Source organism: Aedes aegypti, chromosome 2 (assembly GCF_002204515.2).
Source record: "Aedes aegypti strain LVP_AGWG chromosome 2, AaegL5.0 Primary Assembly, whole genome shotgun sequence".
NCBI classification, from domain to species: Eukaryota; Metazoa; Arthropoda; class Insecta; order Diptera; family Culicidae; genus Aedes; species Aedes aegypti.
In genome coordinates this window covers 8589736-8602362 of record NC_035108.1, presented here as the reverse complement: position 1 = coordinate 8602362, position 12627 = coordinate 8589736, and the positions used below count along the sequence as shown (strand labels likewise).

The following is a 12627-nucleotide window of genomic DNA, read 5'->3' as shown; positions in this document are numbered from 1 at the left end:
ATAATGTGTTTTTATTTTTTTAAATTTTTTTTCTAAAACGTCAGGAAATTTCACGACAGTCCCCCATACAACACTTTTTTGTAGGTCTTGCCGTTTTCGAGTTATACGGATTTATGAAAAAAAGTAAAAAAAATCTTTGGGACTTGAAAATTTCGATGTTAGAAAAACTTTTTTCTCTAAAATATGTCCAATTTGCAATGTATGGACGATTTTTAGTAAATTTAATTACGAAACTTTTTGATTAAGGATGATCAAAATCTGAAGTGGCCGTTTTTTTTTAAATCGACTTTGAAGTTTTGAATATTTTTTTTTTTCAGTGTAGAAAATGTGTTTTTTATTTTTCAAATATTTTTTACTAAATCGTCCGGAAATTTCACGACAGTCCCTAATACAACACTTTTTTGTAGGTCTTAACGTTTTCGAGTTATACGGGTTTATAAAAAAAGTAAAAAAAAAACTTTGACCCTTTCCAAATGTTAGTCTAGATCGATTTTGAAAAAACAAAGTATGCAAAGTATCTTAGTTTCACATAGTCTTCACACCCAGAAAGTTTCATTGAATTCTGAAGGGGTGCTGCCAATCCCTTTGTCGAGTTGGCGTGAAATCCGTCATACAAACTCGTAGATCTCGATTTAACTTCATAACATATATTGGAGCTCTAACCCAGAGCTCCAGTAGGAAAGCAGAGCTGTCCAACTTCTGATTGGTGCAGCTCCAAATAAGAGCACTCTCGCAAGAGTGAATAGTAACTATCTTTTTTTGTTTTTTGTAATCCAGTCAAAAATCTCACAAGGTATGGTTTTTTTTGTGGATCATCCACAAACTGTTCAGGTAGCTTTGAAGAAATTCCTCTGAGATTTCCTACGGGAATCGCTTCATGAATTACTTTCGTACGTTTCAGTGCTTCCTCCAAAAACTTCTCCACCAGTTTTCACTGAGTTCGTCCTGTGATTCCCACAGAAAATCATTCCCGGACTTTCTGATCTCAACACAAAATTTCTCGAAGAATTTCTATCGAATTACTTGAAAAATCTCTTGAAGAATTCCGCCTGAGAATGCATTAGGAATTCTTTTAATAATTTCTCCCGGAAGCTACTTATCTTATCTTAGGTCCGTACTTATATCATATAAATTGCTATTGTAAGTATAAAGTATCCTCCTGTGCTCATTAATAATTTATTGGGATTACTGAGGATTTCTCCAAAAAAATGTACAAAAAATTCTAGGAGTCTCGTCAGAAATGTGTTCAAGATCACCAAGCAAGGAATCATTCCACAAACTCATAAAAGAGTTCGCCAACAGTTTTTCCAACTTTACTTTTGAAGTTCTTTCTAAAGTTTCTTTACAGGGAATTACAGCCAAAACTATCCAGGCTTCCTGCAAAAAAATGATTGACTCGTGCTGGTGTTACTATAAGGATTCGTCGTAATATTTCACAAGATTTACATGAGGAATTAAAAAAAAAGTTTTTCATGATTTCTCAGAAAAGTTCTCCGCATGTCTATATGTATTTTTTTCACAGAGTATTATTTTTTAGATTTCACTTAAATCAAGGAGCAACATCTTGTTTCCTTAAAAACTCTCTCGAAAATTTTTGTTTATATTTTTTTCAAAAATGCCTAACTAAGAAATATTTATATTATTTTAACATTCCTATAAAGTTTCTAGCGGAATACATTCAATGTTCTTTCAAAAACTCTTCCACGAAAATAGGTACTCAAAGATTTTCCTATCAATTTGTTCAGGGATTTCTTAGAGAATTATATTATTGCCTTCCTAAGATCCAGACATTCTTTTTTCTTGAAACCGCATCTTCTTTTTGGAAATTTATGAAGAAATAGTTCATCAGATTTACTATAATTTTTGATATTTATTCCTGGATTTGTCAAAAAATTTCTCTAGAAGTTCTATCAAGTATTCTCTTAGGTCCTAGGAATAACTCCATGTTTTTTGGGAATGGTAATCTTAGGACTCTTCAAAAAAAAAAAAAAAAACATTTAAAATTTTATCCACTCTCCATTTTATGGTTCAAAAACTACTCCAGTACCCGAGGAGGAACAAATAACTCGCAATAATTTATGCACACCATATTTTTTTCAGTAGTCAAAACCTCATTTTGGTATTATAATGGTATTGGAAAAAACATGTTTCAAATAGTTAAAAATACTTTATTTTCATACCCTGCTTTCCATACCTAATTGAGGTTGTAAGTATTGGAAATTATCTGGTATGGAATATTTTAGTTTTTTTTCTATATTTATTAGTTCAACTCGGGACCAACGGCTTAACGGAAGTCGTCACTATAACTCTCACGTCATAAGTGACTATCTCTGGGATGGGATTCAATCCCAGGTCCTCGGCGTGAGAGGTGTGTGTTCTTACCTCTATACCAGGTCCTTCTCTCCAAATACCTACCTTAGTCTGGTATTCAATAGTTATTTTCTTCTGCTCGGGAAATAGCACAATACAAAATAACTTTGTTGGTAATTATTTGAATAATTGCAGCTTAAGGCCGCACGGGACGTCATCATAATCACCCTATCCATTTCAAGAAGCAAATCCCAAGAACCACTCCATATATCGATGCGAAAATGTATCACTATGATTCTATATATGTAGTGCACAACCCGATAAATTTTCAGCTTCATCGGATCACTAAAACTCGAGATTTGCTTCCACAAAGTTTTGATGATTATTGTTAGAGTGAGACGAAAGATAGGGAAAATAACACGGTCTCCCGTGTCCCCTTAAATATAATTCGAGAAAAATCTACTAAATTCCTGTCGTAATATTAAAGAATCAAATCGTAGAATTTCTGACACTTGTTGATAATGTACCTCACAGAAAAGTTTAAGTAGTCCTTGTAAGAATTACTTCAAAAATTCTTGTTCTTTTTAGTAATAAAAAAAACATTACCGAAGATGTATTGTTGTAAAATTCGCAATGTAAGATTTTAATGAATTTAAATCTTAAAGGAAACATTTCCATTACTTTGAAAGTTTGTTGAGGAATTCCTGATGAATTATCAAGGACCAGACGTTGAAAAATTCTACAATGTTTCAAAACTTCAAGCGTCATGCGAGGGAAGGAGAAAAACAAAATGTTAAAGCAGGTAGAACAATAGATGAGCAATGGTACAACGAAAGATAATTTATAATATTTTCTCCAGAGACAAATTACAGGATAGTTAAAACCTCTTTAATGAATTTAAAAATAAAACAAATTTCTCAAAAATAACCATTGAAATTATCCTTGAAATCTATCTTCCCTTGACTTCTGTTTCTTTAGAATTCTACCAGAAAGCCTTGAGAAATTTGCCCTCGTATTGCACAAAAATTCGAATCAAGAATTTGGATTCTATCAATAATTGGTACAATTATTTGTGAAGAAGTTTTTTAAGGAAGACCAATACATACTTCTTAAGAAATATCTTAACAAATCTTTTCCCTCGTCCCAGTTATTTTGTTACATGTTTTTCTACAGATTCCTTCAACGCTACGCTAATTTCGGAAGCAAAAATTCTCCTGGGGGGGTTATAACAAATTTCTTCTGAAGATTCGAAGGCAAGAAGCATTTCAAAATTGTCTTTCTTTTTTTTTCTCGAAAAAAAAACATGGAAGAATTATTGACGCAATTTTTTTTTTTTTTTATTTCGTTTATTTGAAAGGCTCAACCGCCATTTTTAGCTTTACGGAGCCGAACTGCTTTTTATAAAGAATTCCCACAATAAAAATCCCTTCCCGTTTTTATTAATAATCAGGTAATCAAATTACACCAAAGGATCTGCGTTGGAAGAACACTGGTCCGAACAAACTTTTTTCTTCTCATTCGCTTTTCGAGCTGACAGCCGTCGCTTTGCCGATCCTATACAATCGTCAATTGTGCCGGCGCTGGATGATGATGAATTGTCGGTAGAGTCGTAGTGCGTGTTGTCCATAAGTTTGGTGCCTTCTTCTTCAGCAAGAGATCGTCTAGCTCGAGCTATTATTTTCCCGAACGTATCGGGGGATGATGGCGCTTGATCGTCGGTAAGCGGTGGAAAGTCGGAGGGACGAAGTGTTGATTCAGTCGATAGTGGTGCTGGTGTAGGTAGTGTTGTTTTTGCGCTTGGTGCGGCAACCGTTTCCAAGCATTTCTGCTTAGGATGGGCGGCTTTGCCACACAGCCGGCACGTTGGTTTTTGGCCATTGTACACACAAGAGGTTTGAAATCCGTTTATTGTGATGTACGAAGGTATTGGTTGTCGCAGCCTGATGTGCAGAACTCGCACACCATTGAGCACTCCGGGGAAGTAGTGCTTCCAGCGTTCCTTTGTGATGGAAGTTACCGTACCAAATTGTTGCATGTAATTATGCACGGTGGCGTTGTCCACAGAAGGAGGGAGATCTTGCACTCGGACTACCGTTATTCCACTATCAACATAGACGTGGATCGCAAATTTCTTGTCACCGCACCAAAAAAAGTGCGTTAAATTATGTTCGGTTTCATACCGACAAGCAGCTTCAATACTGGTCAACTCGATGAAAGCGCATTTTCGGATGTGATGGAACTGAATTTGCTTCACCTCCGATAACTGCAATTTCAGTTCTTCCATAATAAACTTATGCACCTTTGCGGCTTCAGGTCGGATTGGAAGCACACTGAAATCCACAACAATTGTGTTCGGTCGATCCGGATTCATTGCCACTATTGTTATGCGAGAAACGAGCAAAGCAAAAGAAACGCGTCCGTTCGGTAGAAGGTTTGGCTATCAACTTTTTTTGACGCAATTTGTGCAGTATTCTGGAATGAACATTGCGAAAGAATTTGTTATCCTTTTTTTTTAAAAAAAACTTCATAAAGAAGTTCACAGAAAAATTTCTAATAGAACTTTTTGAGAAATATCTCTATATTAGATTTGACCGAATGATTGTTTAGAGGAATCGCAGGGAAAAATGAACTTTTGAAAGATTAAGTAACATATTTTAGATAAATTGCTTTCCGCAAATTGCTCATAAAAAGTAGACGAAGAAGGAATAGATTTCCACCAAGAGGAATTCGCCTTGAAATTATGAACAAGTTCCTCAATATTATTTGAGTAATTTCCAAGACAGAGATTTGGAACAGTTCTGAAGCCACCTCTCAATACTCCTTGAGGAATTTGATTGTACTAAAATTCTATAAAGAATACCGAAAAGTTTATTGAAAAATTTTGCTACAAATCTGTTGGAAAATATTAATTTAATTTATCCTTAATAATGTCCGTTGATTTAGAAAATGTTTTTTGTTTTTTTTTTATTTTTCTTTTGGTTGTATATTTTTTTAAATTTTATTAACATCAACAATTCTAGGGGCGGGGGGGTTGGATGATTCTGGAGGGGGCCCTAAACTAAAACTAAACAAAAACATTCAGGTGCCCATCAACAATAACACTTTAATGATATTCCGCATATAATTTACCGTCAGTGTCAAGTCTCTCGATTGAAACAAAAATCATCTGCTGCACAAATGCATAACTTCGGAAATGGAAATTTCTGGACCCGTCCATTCAAGGAAATTATTTACTTCCCTTGAGAGAAACCTTGCGTTAAGCTTAGTATGCTGTTTCGCTCGAGAAAAGTAAAAACAATTCTTGTTCGAATGAATGAAGAAATTTTCTACAGAAAGCTCCATTTGAAATGACATTTCTTTTCAACTGCGTGCTGCGATCAAAGAAAACAGATTTTCTTGGGCGTTTCTGGCAATAGGCAATTACTTTTCAGCTCAACGCAAATCAGCCTTTAAAAAAAAAAAAAAACTTTGGACGAACAATGTCTTCTACAAAAGTATTTAGTTAGGGAATCGAACCCAGACACCTTCATCATGGATTTGCTTTGTTGCCGCGGACTCTAACCACTCAGCTAACGAAGGCCCCAAAATATATTTTCAGTACAGTTATATTGCAGGTCATTCAAAGTCAAGCAACTTCACCAATAATTCAATTGTTTTATGGCTCCAGCGTTTTCAATTCAAATATCTCATCAAAGAAGCTGTGAACCAATTTGGCGTTTAAAAAACGCGTTATTTAGTGAGTGAATGAACTTGCTATCCGGTTTTCGCATGGAAGCTAGGGACCGATGCACGAGTTCACTATCTGACGTTTGAGCGGTGCCGTGTTATTTACGTGACCATGGCAACGAGTGAATTCGGCACCGCTCAAACGTCAAATTCTTTCGAAAGCATGTTTGCTTCGATTATGAATCTCTGATTGAGGTAAACATAAAACCACGTTGTACTATATTAACCACTCTACCGGTAGCTTCATTTTTTACCGCAAAATTCAAATTCATATCGTTATGACTTTTTTGTTTTTCATTATTTTTGCACCATTTTTTCAAAAGTTTTCAAAAAACTTCTAGTTTTAGGATCTGTGTCGATATTGATCATTGGTCATCTGGTGTTTAAGATATTCCAAAATTCCTTGGGGGACCGACCCGTAACTAGAACCCCCAGTTAATTTCTCAGGCTATAGAATTTTAATCGCATTCCGATATTCACTCCTCAGAACAATTCATTCATGAGAGTATGTTGTGAAAAAATGAAGCAATTTGGTGCAGCCGTCTTTAAGTGATGAGCATTTAGGTTTCTGGAACCACGCTGACCAAATTAATATCTTAAAAACTTCAAAAAACATCATATCGTAATTTTCAGATATCTCAAAGAATACTGAACCGTTTTGTATGATTTTTTCAGAGTAGCTTCTTATTACCTGGCGTTATATAGCCCATATTTTATTTTTTTGATAAATTGATCAAAAACAAAATGGCCGCCAAAGCAGGCGTTGCAGAATTCGCTCTCATTTGAGAATGAAGCACGATCAAAGCAAGCAAAGAAAAGCATCCCATCTGTTGCGGTCCACGATCGTCATTGTATCGCAAGGTGTAACAAGTCTAATAAATGGAAGCAGCGAGCGAGAGCCCCAACGAGAGAGCGATGATAAAATCCATTTTTCTCGCTTGTTTACCGTTGGGGATAGGTGTTTTTCTTTACTGGCTCGATAAACAATCCACGAACTTCCAATAACAACAGTATCCCCCAGGCTTGGAGCATGTTTAGAGGGGTTTTATCATGCACTACTATCCCCCCAATCTGATCAAACTTGTAGCAGTATACGATAAACAGTCTCTCATAATGTGCAGCATGTTATGATAGTTACAGAGAGCGATACGTGAGAGATTCTCTCAATTTTCTCAGGATTCAATCCCTGCGCCAAAGACATATTATATGGAAAACGTCGGTCCCCCAAGGAACATCGAAACATCTTTAAAACCAGATCACCAATAATTAATATCGACACGGACTCCTAAACTAGAAGAGTTGTTTGAGAACTTGTGAAAAAATGGTGCAAAAATATTGAAAAACAAAAAAGTTTTAACGATTTGAATATTTATTTTGCGGTAAAAAATGAAGCTGCCGGTAGAGGGGTTAAGAAGGTGATATATTTCGAAAACTGACAGCTACTTGACGACGTCATCCTTATCCACCTCGAACAAATTTTATAAAAAAATGATCTAGTGGTCCGGATGATGATAGGAGTGACGTCACATGTTTACAATCAAACTTGATGTTTACATTAGTAAAGAGCATGCCTTGTTATTTTTTATGCCGTGCATAAAACCATATATTTCGTGGGCTTCGTGGCCGTGCGGTTAGTGTTACCAAGCACTTAGCCGAATCGAGTCAGGGGGTGTAAGTTCCGAAAAATTTTCGTCACGTATTTCAACAGTGCCACTGGGCTATGCATGCTAGTCCGTTGTCTAGTGTGGTTCTTCCTTAAAAGCACCTAATCGTCCACTGGAAGCATTAACGTGTCTCTGTCTTTTATTAACATTTAGAAGATGCAGTTAGTTTCATCAAATAAATGATAACCGAAATAAAATAAATTAATAAAACACATTGAAAAACAGTGCACTTTTATTAGAAATTCTTTATAAGCTGTTAAAATAAAAGAAATATCAACAACCTTTACATGCAAATTTGCGTATAAGTAACTTCTAAAAGTCGTTTATAAACTGCTTGCAAGTAATTTCTCATATATTGAGATAGACGATTACTTTTCTATTCAACAGTAAACCAGCCTTTGATTTGTTAACTTAAAATGTTCGGAAATTTTTACCAATGTTTCTAAAACTTGTACCTCGTGGGTCAAACTACCAGGACTGGCGTTGGGATCAATCGTAGGAGAGGATCCAAGATCATAAGGGCCTTGCTTAGCCGAGCGGTTAGAGTCCGCGGCTGCAAAGCAAAGCCATGCTGAAGGTGTCTGAGTTTGATTCCCGGTCAGTCGTGATGGAAATTTCTTTGATTTTCCCAGGCATAAAGTATTATCGTACCTGCCACACGATATACGAATGCGAAAATGGCAACTTTGGCAAAGAAAGCTTTAAGTTAATTACTGTGGAAATACTCATTGAACACTAAGCTGAGAAGCAGGGTTTGCCCCAGTAAGGACGAAATGTCAAGAAGAAGAAGATCCAATATACGAATTTATACATCCTTTTTAAGGTATGCCCGTCTATCGAAGCGATCGTTATACAGTTTGACATTGTACTTTGTCTGTGTGAAATCTTCACATTGTTTCGTACACCATTCGTTGTTGCTCTCATCAATATTGTTGATTTTCATCTCCAAAGAACAGCTTTTGCAATGTTGCTTCCACATTACGATTACCACAAATTTTTGCCTGTAAAATGGTGTTATAAAAATGATGAATAAACCAGAAATCCATTGTAGGTCTAACTTACGAGTATTGTGCAACCTTTCCGTGAAATAATATTCATATTCAGTTAAAAATACATAAATGCTAACGTTGGGTTCATGTGAGAATCCAAGTTTATGACTGGATAATAACTCTCGTAATTTTGCTCAATATATTTTTATGAGTAAAGTAAAATATTCGTACGTTTGTGCTTTTGAAAATTTTGAAAATATATAAGAATTTACTGATTATTAGTAGTGTGAATAGCTCTTTAGAGGAAATCCCAAAAAATGTATTGCCAAAAAATATTGAATATTACATATTTTTTAATTGAAAAATATTCCTGTTGAAAACATATTCCAATGATATCCAAAAAAAACGAGCTTATTTAAAGTTGTTTATGATATGCGAAACATTATCTGACATCGTTCTCACATAGCCTAAAGTCAAAACTTTAGCAATTTACCACGGTCCTGGCGACATAAAATCGTCATCAATATCGATTTCCAAGCTTCTGATCGTCCCCTTCATAATCCGCATATCCTCACCCATCCCACTCGAAAAATCTTGCTCCATTCACGCAGACTTTTCCAACACATAAAACCATCTCAATCTGTTTCTCCACTTCATTCCGCCCGCCTTCCTTTATCCAACTCCTCCCCCTAGCATCCAATCAGACCCATTTAAGCCACCATGTTTCCTCGAAAACAGCGACCCACCTAAATTGAGTTAAATGAGGAAAAACACTTAGCACGTAAACTGTACCAGATTTCGGGGCCTCTGTTCGCTACTGATGCTTCTCTGTCGTCGTCGTCGTCGATGCCAAAATTTCCCCGGAGATGGCCCGACAGCAGGCTCCTCTTTGGACCACCGAAAACTGCATGACACTCAGACGTGTGCATGTCGTCGTCGTCGTCTTTTGGGCAACACGAGCCAGGAATGGAAGAATCATTTACCAGCTTTTCTCCGAAAACCATTATCCAGACGTTCGTTGGTAGGCGCGAGGAGAGGCTCTGCTGACGCCTAACAGAATAGTGAGAAAACATACACCACCGTCATCGTCGTCGCACTATAGGGCAGAATCCTACCTTGGATGGTCAAAATCTAAAACGCTTTGGGGGTGCTTACTAGTGGTTTCATCCTTCTTTCTTCTTCATGACATCACGTCCTCACTGGGACAGTATCTGCTTCTTAGCCTAATGAACACTTCCGCATTTATTAACCGTGAGCTTTTTTTTGTCAAAGTTGTCATTTTCTCATTCGTGTATCGGGTGGCAGGAATTTCCATTACGAAAAGATCCTGGACCGACCAGGAAACGAACCCAGACACCGTCAGCATGGCTTTGCTTTATAGCCGCGGACTCTAACCATTCGGCTAAAGAAGGCGGTTTGGTTTTTTTCGGTCAAATATCTCCGGTGAACTAGAGCTTTATTTTGAGGATATTAAATTTGATCTAGATAACATACAAAATAACTAGATCACCTGTTTCCTCTGATAGAGCTCCATTTTCAAATCATTTAAGAAGTAAATAATACCCGAATTCAGTACTTTACCATTTAACTCCACCAGGGATTGTATCTTTTGAAAGATACGCGAATTTCCACCTCAACTGTAAGGCCGTCTTCAGGGTCGTGTAAATACTGGAGATGGTCGGGTCTCGGGTTTTCAAACCCAAAACCCGACCCGAACTCGACGGGTTCGGGTTGGGTTCGGGTTTGAAAATTTTAAATTTTTCGGGTTCGGGTTGGTTAGGGTTTTTTTTTACCTTTTTCGAGTTTGGGTTTAATCTACGAAATGTTTTAGGGTTCGGGTCGAGTTCGGGTTTGCTTTTCAACTATTGTCTCGGGTTCGGGTCGGGTCCGGGTTTGAAGAAATAAAATAAGTCGGGTACGGGTCGGGTTCGGGTTTGAAAAATGTGAAACCGACCATCTCTAGTAAATACTAGAGTAAATACTAGACTCAACTTTGAGCGCATCTAACATACTATGCATGTTAGAGTGACGTTTAGCTCTATTACATCATCAGCCAATTTGAAGTCATTTAGGTGTTCCATAATAATGAACGTAGAACTCCTGTCGCCGGAGTGTCACGTCAATCTTTACCTGTATGCGGTTCAGGATTACTTTTCATAGAACTTTGAGAATTATACACAACAACATGAACCGAAGACACCTATGCTCTAAAACTGCCAGGGTGCCGTGACGACTTTTCAGGGGGTTCGCAAAGCTATTTTTATTAGGAGTCGTTTTCAAGAAGTATGAATTACTGTGAGAAATCTTTCACTTTGCTTGTTCAGTAAGAAAGCATCATCAAAGAGATTTTAACTTTCAAATATTATCCATATGTTATTTGTTTTTTTTTTACTACAAAAAGAAATACTTTCAATGACAAACGTCAATGAGAGATTGAAAGCTAAATTAACTAAACGAGCTTTGCTCGAATTGAACTTGAAAACCCCAGTAAATGTAATAGAAGATATTCATAGAAAACTCTTGGCAAGTTTTCAGCCTAATCCTTTTGTCAACTCTCTGGCAAGATTCCTGAAAAGTTTCAAAGATTTGGGATCGAAGAAGTTCGGTATTTTCCTATTTTACTCAAACCATTTGCGTAATTATCTCAAATCTGTCACCAAAATTTTTGAGATTTTTGTTTGGTATTCAATTTTGTAATGGTAAAACGGGGAAGATTTGTGCAAGGTTGATTGACTGAAAAAGTTTTCAATAGTTCCCTTCTTGACAATTTCTTGCAATGTCTTTTTTTCAATTCATTTATTTGAGGCTCAATCGATCTTGCAATGTCTATTGAATGGCTTTGAAGGAGCAAAATTTCTCAAAATACCTATCCAATATTTGAAAAATTATGGTATGTTTCTTAAGAAAATCTTTCACAAATTTCAGGCAATATCGTCAACATATTGCTGAAATCTCTACATCTACCTGAACTGTATTTGACTCTTGTACAAATGATTGGTAGATTCTTGGCTAGAGTTTTAGTAGACTTATGAATTTTGAGTGTGTCAAAGGATCCCAAGTAATAAATAGCCCGCTACCTTTAAGGCCTTATAAGACCATTGGCTAGCATAGGGCATTTCGGCTAACATAGGCGAATAGGGTCCTAAAGCCCTGTCCCAATTTGAGTTCCAAACGCTTAAGTTTAGCTAAAAAACACATGTTTCTAATATTCTAATACGATCCGGAAGCTTTAAAGCGTGCTGTTGTTTTGGCAACCAAGATAAAAATGTGCGGAGTGCAGCTAAAACTTTCAATGTGCTAAATTCAACTCTACTGTGCCGGATCATACATAAATATGTAAAAAGAACAGGGCCGAAGACTGTCCTAAAGCCAGAGGAAGAGGAACGTATCGCTAACTGGATACTTTACATGCCTAAAGCCGGCTATCCCGTTAATGCAACAGTTTTGACGAACACGGTTGATGACTTCGCCAAAAACTCAGAAAAACTCGTTCAATTCCACAGTCATTCCCAAGTAATAAGGCAGGTGTCTTTACTTAATGCATTACCTTATTTTTTTCTGAATTTTTCTCTACAGGTATGAAGTGGTGCCAACGATTCTTCGACAGGCATAAGAACATACAGTCAGAATATGTTAGAGAGCTGGCGGCAAGGTAACGAAACATCAGCTTCGAAATTGGTTCTCTGAAGTTGAAGCAACGATAGTGGAAGAGAACATCGACCTACCGTTTTGATTCATATTACGGACACTTAAGGACTCAGGGAAATATAACCTAGCATAGAGCATACAAAATAAATCATTCTGTATGATTCCTTAACGCTATCGAGCGTCGGAAGCCCTTTACTTTCGAACGGTGGGTGAAGAATATGGTTCCGCAACTTCAATAATTTTAAATAAATCAAAATGTGTGGCCTTTTCATGATTCTTATTCCGGACGC

General features: G+C 36.7%; 1 protein-coding gene across 1 annotated transcript in view; it reads right to left on the bottom strand.

Annotated features, from left to right (window-relative positions):
• LOC5579860 (homeobox protein Hox-A1) overlaps positions 1-12627 on the bottom strand; it is a 107573-nt gene that overhangs the window by 71713 nt on the left and 23233 nt on the right. The window lies entirely within an intron of this gene.